Source organism: Lethenteron reissneri, chromosome 3 (genome assembly GCF_015708825.2).
Source record: "Lethenteron reissneri isolate LAM-NWPU_2019-01 chromosome 3, ASM1570882v1, whole genome shotgun sequence".
Lineage (NCBI taxonomy): Eukaryota > Metazoa > Chordata > Hyperoartia > Petromyzontiformes > Petromyzontidae > Lethenteron > Lethenteron reissneri.
The window spans coordinates 232,410-245,061 of record NC_083781.1 but is presented as its reverse complement, the minus strand read 5'-3'; the positions used below and the strand labels follow the sequence as shown (position 1 = coordinate 245,061).

Sequence of the window (12,652 nt, the reverse complement as noted above, 5' to 3'; positions counted from 1 at the left end):
AAAATGCGAGTTGAGATATCTTACTTAAGGAATTCGTCAGGAGCGCTTCTGACAAAATACCTCTCAACACCCCCCCCACCCATCTCCTCAGATTCGGGAAGCTAAGCAGGTATTCCACCTGGCTTGAGATTGGATGGGTGACCGTCACGAAACAAAACATGTTTTATAGGGTACATTGTGGACAGTGCAGCACCGTCAATTGTTCTGAACCCCCCCCCCCCACCACCTCCCCCATCGTCAGCCTTCATAGGTGCTCGCTAACAGCACTTGCCCCAACAGTCTGTTAAGGCTATAAGGGGATATTTGTCTTTGTGAGGAGCGGTAGTGTAGCGGTTAGCGCGCTGCGCTATGAACCCGGCGACCCGCGTTCGATTCCTGCTCAGGGCCAACACCAGTGATGATGATCAGAACCGGGTCCTGGGCCTCCCCGAGGTCCACTCGACCTCTAACGAGTACCCAACGCGGTGCGAGGTAAGCATCACCACTGGGGAGACAAGGGCGGCCGGGCGTGATGTTGGCCACCCACCCCCTCTCGTGTGCCGTGCCGGCCTTTATTAGGTGCTACTCACCAACAATACCTGCACCAAGTCTGTTACAGTCCATAAGAGGCGTTGGGTCAGATCGTGTAAATATAATTGTGTTGTTAAACCCGCCGCCACCGGACACAGCAAATATAGTTAAGGATTGTCACGTAAAATTAACGTGGCCAATTCGTTTCTAGTACAGCACGCCAGTGTGTTGGGCAGTATATTTACGTGATCCAACCCAACAGGCTATAAGGGGGAAGGGTGGGGTCATCTTCGTCTAAACAGTGCCCGCCATTTCAGGGCAGGTCACCACCCCCTAGGGGACAGAGGTCAGAGGCCCCCAGAGACAGAAACAATACCCCCCGTGTAGCCTTAACAGACTGTTGGGGCAAGTGCTGTTAGCGAGAACCTACGAAGGCCGGCACGGCACACAAAGGGGGTGGGTGGACATCACCACACCCGGTCGCCTTTGTCTCCCCAGTGGTAATGAGGCCGAGTCGACCTAAGGGATGCTCAGAACGGGAATTGCTACACTACCGTCCCCATTACTGGGCACACAACCTTCAAACAAGGCAGAGAAATTCAACCAAACGCAGGGTTGGACGTCCTGGGTGGAAAGTCAGACAAGAGGGCTGACAACGACGATGACGAATGAATGCGTGTGGGCCCTCTGTGCGTTTCTACGTGGTCTCTCGACATTGCTTGGCATGTGATAGGGGGGTAAATAATAGCTTCATTGGCTCATCAGATTCCTCCAGTCAAAAATGAGTCTGCGTGAGCCTCGTTAGTCAGCATTGTGGAGAAATAATCCTGGTCAGCGCGATCTAACCCCAGCTGTGTCGCCTGACGAATCTGGTTAATTACCCGCGAACCCTCGGACAGAGTACATGAATTGTAAAGTCTCAACACAACCAGTTAAGTGCTCCTGAACGAGTAACTTAATTGGGCACGTTTTTGTTTATGTAACAAACCCTAAACTTAATTGGTTGAGTCGGGTGGTGGGGGGTCGCGGTGTTTAAAGACACATTATTATTATTATTTACGCGATCTAACCCAATGGTCTCCCTCGCTCTCTACATCGGCTCAATCCGCAACTGGACATCTGTTGAAAAAAGCTTCGTGGCTTATCAGATTTCTCCTGGACAAATAAAGTTTCTGATTCGGATTCTGTAATTACCGACGAAACGTCAAGGTACTCGAATTGTGAACCCGCTGTGGTGGGTTTACTCTCTCAACACACAACCGGCAAAGTGCTGAACTAGTAACTAATCGGGCACGTTTTTGTTTACGTGACAAGCCCTTACGAATTGGCTGTCGGGTGGTCGCAGTGTTTAACGACAAATTTACACGATCTAACCCCAAAAGAAAAAAAATATTGTGGAGGATGATAAACAGGACCCTGCGGGGTGGGCTGGTAGGAATAATACTTAGTACCGGTACAGAGATATCGACCGGGTATAGAGGAGTTAAAGAAAAAATACTGTATTCTAGTGTAACGTTAATTAAAAGTGTTTGTTTTGACAAGAAACGCTGTGAGATTTAAAGACTCGTAGTCTTTCCTTTCCAACACCACCCTCAACACCACCCCTCCCACGGACGGACGGACGGACACATTAATCTATTGGTGGTCTGGTCCACTTCGTTCCTACCAGTATTAGTTTAACACGTAGTAGGCTTTCGCGACCAATATCATCCATAATGTAGTTTTTTTTATTGGGGGGGGGGGTTAGATAGCGTAAATGTGTCGTTAAACCCGCCACCACCCGACACAGCGTGACCAGAACGTGGCCAATTCGTGAGTCGTACAGCAACACCGGTGTGCTGGAGAGCGAATCCACAACAATATGATGCGTCTTCTTGGTTCTTTCGGTAAAGTCACGGAGAAGGGAAGTAATCAAATAATAAAAATAAAACATAATAAAATAATTCTCACAATGTTTTATTTTTATTATTTTAACTAGGCCTCAGTAACTTTAAAGTGACTAATACAGTTTATAAACTACTGATTATAGCGCGCGCCTGTCGTTAAAATGTAACTCTTACACGCGGCTACTCGCGTTAATGTTAAAAGTGCAATTAATTTTTTATAAACATTAAAATAAACGCTTAATATACCTTGCCACGCAAAAGCCTTAGGCTGTATACGAGGCGCTAACGGACTAGGCCTCAGTAACTTTAAATTGACTAATACAGTTTATAAACTACTGATTATAGCGCGCGCCTGTCGTTAAAATGTAACTCTTACACGCGGCTACTCGCGTTAATGTTAAAAGTGCAATTTATTTTTTACTAGCGGAAGTACCCGGCTTTGCCCGGGTGAAAAATATCTTTCTTAAAAACCTTACATATATATACACAGATACTAAGGTATTGTCAAAGCCCGGTGGGCTGTTTGTACATTTTTCCACCAACAAATATATAAGAGGCTTTCACAAGTCCAAAAAGTTGTAGAAAGTGTGGGGTAAATAGTTGATGTCAAAATGTTTCCGAAAATTGTGGTCTCCCCCCCCCCTCAAAAAATATCTTTACCCCTCGTAGGTATATATACTAACAACACCTTACATACAACAGAGGAAGTGGTATCTATTGACTTTGTAGTAGTATCTACTGACTGTACCGTAGTATCTACTGAGCCAGTAGTAGCTACTGACTGTGTAGTAGTATTTAGTGACTGTAATAACTACTGACCATAGTAGTATTTACTGGGCCTACAGTAGTATCTACCGACTATATACTCGTAACGACTAACTGTATAGTATCTGCTGACTCTATAGTGTATCCACCGACTATAGTAGTAACTACAAAATCTATAGCAGTATCTACTCACTCTATAATAGTATCTACTGACTCTAGTAGCTACTCACCGTAGAAATATGTACTGACTGTATAGTAGTATATACTGACTGTAGCAGTATTGACTGACTGTAGTGGTATATACTGACTGTTTTAGTATTTACTATAGCGGTATCTACCAACTCGATAGCAGTATCTACTATCGCTACAGCAGTGTATACCGACTGAGGTCGTACCTGCTATCACTACAGCAGTGCATACTGCTGTGTTGGTACCTATTATGATGACAGCAGTGCATACTGACTGTGGTGGTACCTGCTATGATTACAGCAGTGCATACTGCTGTGGTGGTATCTGCTATGATGAGAGGAGTACATATTGTGGTGGTGGTACCTGGTATGATAACAGCAGTGCATATTGACTGTACTCATCATTCACCCTCACCATTCACCACTCACAACTCACCCTTACCACTCATCCTCACCACTCACCACTCCCACTCACTATTCACCATTCACCCTCACAACTCACCACTCACCAACCTCCCTCACCAATCTCCCTCACCACTCACCCTCACCACTCACCATCACCACTCACCCATCACCACTCACCCTCACCACTCACTCTCACCACTAACCCTCACCACTAACCCTCACCACTCTCACTCACCACTCTCACTCACCACTCTCCCTCACCACTCACTCTCACCATTCACCCTCACCATTCAGCCTCACCACTCACCCTCACCACTCACCCTCACCACTCACCCTCACCACTCACCGTCACAACCACCACTCACCCTCACCACTCAACTTCACCCTCACTACTCACCATTCATCCTCACCAATCACCACTGACCAATCACCACTCACCACTCTCCACTAACCCTCACCACTCAACCTCACCACTCAACCTCACCACTCACCCTCAAAACTAACCACTCTCTCACCACTCACCCTCACCACTCAGCACTCACCCTCACCACTCACCCTCACCACTCACCCTGACCACTCATCCTCACCAATCACACCCTCACCAATCACCACTCACCCGCACTGCTCACCCTCACCACTCACGCTCACCCTCACCACTCACCCCTCACTAATCACCACTCATAACCGCCACTCACCCTCACCACTCACCACTCACCCTCAACACTCATCCTCACCACTCACCGTGACCACTCACCCTCACTACTCACCACTCATCCTCACCAATCACACCCTCAACAATCACCACTCACCCTCACAACTCACCCTCACCACTCACTCTCACCACTCACCCCTCACAACAACCACTCACCCTCACCGCTCAGCACTCACCCTCACCAATCACCACTCACCCTGACCACTCACCACTCATCCTCACCAATCACATCCTCACCAATCACCACTCACCCTCACTGCTCACCCTCACCGCTCACCCTCACCACTCACCCTCACCACTCACGCTCACCCTCACCACTCACCCCTCACTAATCACCACTCACAACCGCCACTCACCCTCACCACTAACCCTCACCACTCACCCTCACCACTCACTAATCACCGCTCACAACCGTCACTCACCCTCACCACTCACTCTTACCACTCACCCTCACCACGCACCCTCACAACAACCACTCACCCTCACAACAACCACTCACCCTCACTACTCACCCTCACCACTCATCCTCACCAATCACACCCTCACCACTCACCCTCACTGCTCACCACTCAACCTCACCACTCACGCTCACCCTCACCATTCATCCCTCACTAATCACCACTAACAACCACCACTCACCCTCCCCACTCACCCTCACCACTCACCCTCACCAATCACCACTCACCCTCACCACTCTCCCTCACCACTCTCCCTCACCACTCTCCCTCACCACTCTCCCTCACCAGTCACACTCACCACTCACCACTCACGCTCACCACTCACCCTAACCACTCACCACTCACCCTCACTCACCCTCACCGCTCACCACTCACCCTCACCACTCACCCTCACCACTCACCCTGACCACTCATCCTCACCAATCACACCCTCACTAATCACCATTCACAACCGCCACTCACCCTCACCACTCACCCTCACTACTCACCACTCATCCTCACCAATCACACCCTCAACAATCACCACTCACCCTCACCACTCACGCTCAACACTCACCACTCATGCTCACCACTAACCCTCACCACTAACCCTCACCACTCACCCCTCACTAATCACCACTAACAACCGCCACTCACCCTCCCCACTCACCCTCACCAATCACCACTCACCCCTCACCCTCACCACTCACCCCTCACCCTCACCACTCACCCCTCACCCTCACCACTCACCCCTCACCCTCACCACTCACCCCTCACCCTCACCACTCACCCCTCACCCTCACCACTCACCCCTCACCCCTCACCACTCACCCCTCACCCCTCACCACTCACCCCTCACCCTCACAACTCACCCCTCACCCTCACCACTCACCCCTCACCCTCACCACTCACCCCTCACCCTCACCACTCACCCCTCACCCTCACCACTCACCCCTCACCCTCACCACTCACCCCTCACCCTCACCACTCACCCCTCACCCTCACCACTCACCCCTCACCCTCACCACTCACCCCTCACCCTCACCACTCACCACCTCACCCCTCACCCTCACCACTCACCCCTCACCCTCACCACTCACCCCTCACCCTCACCACTCACCCTCACCCTCACCACTCACCCCTCACCCTCACCACTCACCCCTCACCCTCACCACTCACCCCTCACCCTCACCACTCACCCCTCACCCTCACCACTCACCCCTCACCCTCACCACTCACCCCTCACCCTCACCACTCACCCCTCACCCTCACCACTCACCCCTCACCCTCACCACTCACCCCTCACCCTCACCACTCACCCCTCACCCTCACCACTCACCCCTCACCCTCACCACTCACCCCTCACCCTCACCACTCACCCCTCACCCTCACCACTCACCCCTCACCCTCACCACTCACCCCTCACCCTCACCACTCACCCCTCACCCTCACCACTCACCCCTCACCCTCACCACTCACCCTCACCCTCACCACTCTCCCCCTCACCACTCTCCCCCTCACCACTCCCCTCACCACTCTCCCCCTCACCACTCTCCCCCTCACCACTCTCCCCCTCACCACTCTCCCCCTCACCACTCTCCCCCTCACCACTCTCCCCCTCACCACACTCCCCCCCACCACTCTCCCCCTCACCACCACTCCCCCTCACCACCACTCCCCTCACCACCACTCCCCTCACCACCACTCCCCCTCACCACCACTCCCCCTCACCACCACTCCCCCTCACCACTCTCCCCCTCACCACTCTCCCCCTCACCACTCTCCCCTCACCACTCTCCCCCTCACCACTCTCCCCCTCACCACTCTCCCCCTCACCACTCTCACCCCCTCACCACTCTCCCCCTCACCACTCTCCCCCCTCACCCCTCTCCCCCTCACCACTCTCCCCCTCACCACTCTCCCCCTCACCACTCTCCCCCTCACCACTCTCCCCCTCACCACTCTCCCCCTCACCACTCTCCCCCTCACCACCACTCCCCCTCACCACCACCACTCCCCCCTCCCCACCACTCCCCCTCACCACTCTCCCCCTCACCCACTCCCCCTCACCACTCTCCCCCTCACCACTCTCCTCCCCCTCACCACTCTCCCCCTCACCACTCTCCCCCTCACCACTCTCCCCCTCACCACTCTCCCCTCACCACTCTCCCCCTCACCACTCTCCCCCTCACCACTCTCCCCTCACCACTCTCCCCCTCACCACTCTCCCCCTCACCACTCTCCCTCCACTCTCCCCCTCACCACTCCTCCCCCTCACCACTCTCCCCCTCACCACTCTCCCCCTCACCACTCTCCCTCCCCTCACCACTCTCCCCCCTCACCACCTACTCCCCCTCACCACTACTCCCCCTCACCACTCTCCCCCTCACCACTCTCCCCCTCACCACTCTCCCCCTCACCACTCTCCCCTCACCACTCTCCCCCTCACCACTCTCCCCCTCACCACTCTCCCCTCACCACTCTCCCCCTCACCACTCTCCCCCTCACCACTCTCCCCCTCACCACTCTCCCCCCTCACCACTCTCCCCCTCACCACTCTCTCCCTCACCACTCTCTCCCTCACCACTCTCCCCCTCACCACTCTCCCCCTCACCACTCTCTCCCTCACCACTCTCTCCCTGCCCCCTCTCCCCCTCACCACTCTCCCCCTCACCACTCTCCCCCTCACCACTCTCTCCCTCACCACTCTCCCCCTCACCACTCACCCCTCACCACGTTAAGCGCGATCCTAAAGGAATCTACAACCTTCGATTCGTCCTTTGTGCGATTCAAGGAATCGATTCCTGGCATGTTGGGGGTTTACATTTTGAATGACAGAGTTTTATTTTCATTGATATGTTATGTTTGAATGTTTTCAGGAGTTTTAATAACATTTTTGCCCCGGTCAACGCCGGATATTTCCCGTTCGTAGCAGTTTATATCGACTTTAACCAACTTAAAGTAAACGGGAATCGTCCGAATCTAAAGGAATCTACAACCTTCGATTCCTTTTCGCGATTCAGAGAATCGATTCTTGGCGCGTCGGGTTTAAAAGTAATTACACACTTGTATTTTCATTGGTATGTAATGTTTTAAAGTTTTCAGAAGATTTTAAATGTATTTTCCCCCCGGGCAACGCCGGGTATATCAAGTTTATACCACAAAGTCGTCGCTTGACACGGGTGGGGTGTCGAGGCCTAGTACCGTGCAGAGCCTCCGGCCTTGCCTAGATTGCCTACCCGGCTGAGGGTGTGTACTGGGGCCAATACCCCCCCCCCCCACGCGCTACAATAATACTGTCTAATCGCTATAATTTTATTATCTACCGACCCTATAATAGTAATTGCACACATTGGGGTGGAAGGGGAGTGAAGAGGACGTGAAACTTTGATGAATTTACCTCAGAATCGCGTGTTAATGCGTGCGCATATTTCAACGGGAATTCAAAATGGCGTCCACCCCGCAGCGAAAGCGTCTCTACCCGTTGCCAGGGGCAACCGCCGTGGTCCGCGCCGGCCGGCAAGAGTAAATAAATAAATAAAGCGTTATATAAATATATAAAGATAAATCGCTCTAAATCGATAATCGGTCCGATTTAAAGTTTAGAGACGAAAAATCGGAAATGCCTAAGTTTACCGCAGGGCCGGGGGCGTGCCCACATGCAAAATTTAATCTCGCCGAACCCCACGGTCCGAGAGCTAAATCCCCCGGTAGGGAGCGTACGCGGACGGACGGACGGACAAAAAATGAATTATATAGGTTAGATAAACAAATTAAAATAAACGCTTAATATACCTTGCCACGCAAAGGCCTAAGGCTGTATACGAGGCGCTAACGGACTAGGCCTCAGTAACTTAAAAGTGACAAATAAAGTTAATAAACCACTCATTATAGTGCGCGCGTCTCGTTAAAATGTAACTCTTACACGCAGCTACTCACGTTAATGTTAAAAGTGCAATTAACTTTTTATAAACATTAAAATAAACGCTTAATATACCTTGCCACGCAAAGGCCTAAGGCTGTATACGAGGCGCTGAATGACTAGGCCTCAGTAACTTTAAAGTGACTAATACAGTTTATAAACTACTGATTATAGCGCGCGCCTGTCGTTAAAATGTAACTCTTACACGCGGCTACTCACGTTAATGTTAACGAAACGCGCGCACTTTATTTAATTTCAAGGTTTTAATCAAAAGCTATCTCAGGGAATAAGGGAATGTTACATGTGTCATGCCAAGTGTTTGCAGTAGGGGGCGATGTTGCTACCAGGATAGCGTCACTGAGTCTAAAGGTTTTTGTAGGGTCATGCCAAGTGTTTGCAGTAGGGGGCGATGTTGATACACGGAGGGACGGACGGACGGACGGTCGGACGGACGAACGGACACATTAATCTATTGGTGGTCTGGTCCACTTCGTTCCTACCAGTATAACTCTAATTTATAATAATGCGCGGAAACAAAGATCAACAGAGTTGAGGATAAGAATCATCAATACATGAGAGCACACACCCCTACGCGTCGATTGGAAGAGCCACGCAGGTTAAAAAATTATACCGAACTGAGGAAGTATGCTAGCCTTCTACAAGGGGGACATGTTGTTTGAAAGGATATTACAGATCATCGATTATCCGGCAGCTTCGGGTCGGTGGGTGCATCGGATTTTAAAAAGATCGACGGATAATCACATCACCATTTAAAATAGCTTATTTTTTGCGCGTTCTTGCACGACATTATGTTTTTTTTAATGTGTTTGGCAACGTGAAATTGGAACAAATAAACACAAATAGACAAAAAAACACCATATTTTTAAAGCGTTGCTGTATTTACTGTACCATGCTTACCACTCCAATCTCGCCGACTTCGCATTGGGGTGACGCGTACACACGTGCAGTATGTTCATTGTGTAAGTTGTATGTAGTGTATAATGTAGTGTATATCATATTTCACACCGAAATCAAGCGTAACTACGTTGTCACGCGACACGTTGCCGATCCCCCGAACTGGGTTCCAGCCTCTGGGAGGGGTTTCGCCGGATCGGCCCAGGGCCTCCAGATAATGTTAGAAGCAGCCAGATAAATGTACTATTATTGTTGATGGCCCATAGTACACCCCGGGGTGTGCCATAGTACACCCCGGCTCTCGCACAATGTCCCCGATGCAGTAATTTTTAGTCTGTTGAAGGTCGGCGATGCGGCTATAGACTCATCTCGACGAGCTGTACACGATGCACTATTCAAAGTTGAATTCTTCGATAACGGGTTTTTTTTTATGTTTGGCGTTTAGACATCGCGTAGTAGCACTGATTTCGGATTTATTGGTACCCCAGTCGCGGAGTTAAGTACACCCCTAAAAAAAAGTGTCCCAGAAATAACATTTAATTGCCTCGGCCTTTTTGTATTATTTGGTACCCCGGGTACCGCCATGAGCATCAATTGGTCGAAGACTAACGACGACGTGACAGCAAAGGAACGTTCGGGACGCGTGCAACAGCAGGGAGCCAAGGACGTCCAATCTAAGGGACCTTTGTTTGACAGTTATCAAAGTATAAAAACAATTACAGGTGTTTACCCTTTTGTGGCAATAAAAATGGAGGTATTAAGGTGTTCAAACACCAAATAGTTACTGGACATCTGTGAAACATAGTGGACATGCGTGGAAAAAAAGAGCTATAGCTCATCGGATTCCTCCAGTATAAATATTCTGATTCCGAGATACCTTTCTGCAAGGTATCTAGTAAGTCTGCATTAACCACACGTGATTGTGGCAAAACGTGCAAACCGTGCACCGGTAATGTTTCAAAACACGTAGGGGCCTTTCGCGAACAATATCACCCACAAGGCGCGCGTCGTCTTTGGCCTAACACCAGAGACAGCCTTCCGTATGGCTCTCACCAGCATTGCCAAAAAGGGTAAACAAAACTATCCATATTTTTCAAGGACATCCAAATGGGAGATATACCGACGATTTTATTCTCCCCTGGTGTAAAGGGCAGGCAGGGTGGGTGCTGTGGCGTGGACGAGGGTTGAAGGCGGAATTTATTCAGCAGTGGATAGACCCTGGCTTGTTGATGACTAAAACCCTCACGACGATATTTAAGCCCGAAACATGAGGATTTCTCCGCAACTCTGTGGCCGTCCCCGCCTGATGATGCTGGCTGTTTTAATTTCAAAACGTCACGGTACACGAATTGTAAAACCTTTTAGCGGGGTTTCTCTCCAACACACCGGTGTGGTGCTGTACGAGTAACGAAATTGGCCACGTTTTGTTTACGTGACAAACCTTAACTAAATTGGCTGTCGGTTGGGGGTGGCGGGTTTAACGATAAACATTGTCCATTTACGTGATCTAACCCCAAAACCATCTCCAACAGTACAATGTCGGCGACAAACAAAAAATCACGAACGAGCAGAGAACGACGGAGTACGCAAATGGAAACCACGAGGCCAGGCCGAGTCCCAATTGACAAAGACCCCCCCACCCCACCCCCATTGCCTGCAACAGACTTGGGGCAAGCGCTGTGAGCGAGCGCCGACAAAGGCCGGCTCGGCACACGAGGGGGTGGGTGGCCAACGCCCGGCCGCCTTTGTCTCCCTCGTGGCAATATTTTTAACAATAGCAATAGGTATTCAATTGAGGCCGAGTCGACCTAGGGGAGGGCCAGGACCGGTTCAAATAAACGTCACTGGTGGTGGCCGTGAGGAAGGAATTGAACTGTGGCTCGCCGGGTTCAGAGCACAGCGCGCCAACCCATGCTCACTCCACTGCTGGATGAAGGCCTGCCTCCCCAATTACCGTTCGACATTATTTCACGGCAAAGACTCCTGCGCCAACTTATCAAACAGCCTTAAATTTCACTGCACGATAGCACAAACCCACCGCTGCTGCTGGATTTGAGGCTTCCAACTCATCTCCATGCAGGTCCGTAGCGTGTGGGGGGGGAGTTACCGATTTGGCCATACTTCACCACGCTGGTCACAAGTGCGGTCAGCATAGGCGTATGAGAACTTTGACTAATATACAAAGATTGCAGCGCCGCAGAGATCAGCTGCATCCCTCTCTGCTGCTGCTGGCTTTGGTCACCACGCAGCAACTATAACATCCTGTGATGGTCGACCAATCCAGGCACGATCTCAACCCTGCCAAGAAGCTTTGCGAGCTCGGGGTTAATTGAAACACGCCTTCAAATACTTTTGCCGACAACAAAACAATAAGCAGCACGGGAAACCAATGTCACAGGAAACATCCCCATCCATTCATTCATCAGCATTCACACACACACACAGACTGGCACTGTCTTTTGTGCGTGAATCAAATCCACAAATACTCACCCGGTGAGTGAATGAGGGAGGGACGTAGCTGTAGTGACGAGATACGAGACAACAACAATAGTTGAGACTCACTACGGGTACGGGATGCCTGCGCTTATATAAGCGGGCAGCCGGCGGGCAGCCAGCGGGCCCGCGCTCCTCCCACCGGCCACGTGCTCCCCACCCCCACGACGCCCCTCACCACGCTACCCCACCCCCAACAACACACCACCCACGTGATACCCTCACCACGCAACCCCACCCCCAACAACACCCCACCCACGTGATACCCTCACCACGCTACCCCACCCCCAACAACACACCACCCACGTGATACCCTCACCACGCAACCCCACCCCCAACAACACCCCACCCACGTGATACCCTCACCACGCTACCCACCCCCAACAACACACCACCCACGTGATACCCTCACCACGCAA

At 51.2% G+C, this 12,652-nt stretch overlaps 1 protein-coding gene across 1 annotated transcript in view; it reads right to left on the bottom strand.

Moving 5' to 3' along the window:
* Positions 1–12,383, bottom strand: part of LOC133344670 (cathepsin B-like) — a 39,824-nt gene extending 27,441 nt beyond the window's left edge. The window contains exon 1 of the mRNA XM_061554728.1: positions 12,231–12,383. The gene's annotated coding sequence lies outside the window, so the exon portion shown is untranslated. The remainder of the gene's footprint in view (positions 1–12,230) is intronic.
* Between the last annotated feature and the right edge of the window lie 269 nt (positions 12,384–12,652).